The sequence below is a fragment of the Cucurbita moschata genome, unplaced genomic scaffold (assembly GCF_002738365.1).
Source record: "Cucurbita moschata cultivar Rifu unplaced genomic scaffold, Cmos_1.0 Cmo_Scf00065, whole genome shotgun sequence".
Lineage (NCBI taxonomy): Eukaryota > Viridiplantae > Streptophyta > Magnoliopsida > Cucurbitales > Cucurbitaceae > Cucurbita > Cucurbita moschata.
Window position 1 is genome coordinate 50,108 of NW_019268581.1, and position 1,254 is coordinate 51,361.

Consider the following 1,254-nt stretch of genomic DNA (forward strand, 5'->3'; position numbering starts at 1 on the left):
AATCCTAATCCAGCACCTGTTGACAGCAGAAGGAAAAGGAGACCAATAAGGATTGATTAGGGCAAAGAGGTGGACGTGAGAGCTCAAGGGAAGGGAACTTCCATTGACGAACGACAACAAACTGGGATAACTCTCTATTTTCTTATTCTCTTTTCTCATTCCATCAATTTTACATGATTGAGATGCAAATTTCTTTGTTTAATTCAGTCTGTATGGAGAGCTAAACTTTATAGGGTAGGCGAGAGAGTTTTATATAGTTTAACTATGTTGACGGTATAGATTTCAAACTTGAGAGAAAAAAATATATTGAGTAGGAGTTAAAAATGTTGCATTTATTTTAAAAAGGGCATTTGGTCTAGTGGTATGATTCTCGCTTAGGGTGCGAGAGGTCCTGAGTTCAATTCTCAGAATGCCCCTATGTTCATTCCTCAAAAGAATGAGCCTTAGAGAAATTGAATGATAATGATCTTTTTAATATCATTTACTTGTGTACTCTAGTAATTATCGCAAACCCTATGTAAATAATATAATGATGATACATCCCATAAACAACTTAATATATAATCCATGATAAAGGCATTTGGTCTAGTGGTATGATTCTTGCTTTGGGTGCAAGAGGTCTCGAGTTTGATTCTCGGAATGCCCCTCCAAAAGAAAAAAGGACAATTTTGAAAGAGATTCTTGCTTTGGGTGCAAGAGGTCTCGAGTTTGATTCTCGGAATGCCCCTCCAAAAGAAAAAAGGACAATTTTGAAAGAAAAAAAATTGTTTAGTTATCAATGGGGCCTAACCCCAAAGGAATGCGTGGCAATGCACAACTTCAATATAAATTTCATATATTGAGGCACGGAAAATATATAGACTAGCAACTAAGAATTATAGATATACTACTTGAGAGGTCTCAAGTTCGATTCTCAAAATGCCCCCAACAATATTATATCAAAATGAATTATGCAAGATGTATGATTTAAAATGAAACATATTCTTGGAAGAAGAATAAAGATCATCTTGGGCCGGACTTCAAAAAGAATATCCTGTCACCTTGATGTGGTATTCTCAAGGGCCGAAGTGCAAAGCCCTAAAGCCCCCATAGCCTATCCGTGGTTAGGAAGGCAGGCGAACCGCACACACTGAAAAAATATCATATATCGAGATAATTATTATGAAAAAGCTATTCCACTAGTGTGACTTAGATACCCTTTCTTTGTAGTATCAGTCATGTTATTTGAATAGCCCCAAAGCCCCATAGCCTATC

At 36.6% G+C, this 1,254-nt stretch overlaps 1 non-coding gene across 1 annotated transcript; it reads left to right on the plus strand.

Annotated features, from left to right (window-relative positions):
- Window positions 1–344: 344 nt before the first annotated feature.
- TRNAP-AGG lies at window positions 345–416 on the plus strand. The gene has a single exon. It is a non-coding gene; the product is annotated as a tRNA-Pro (tRNA).
- The last annotated feature ends 838 nt before the right edge of the window (window positions 417–1,254 follow it).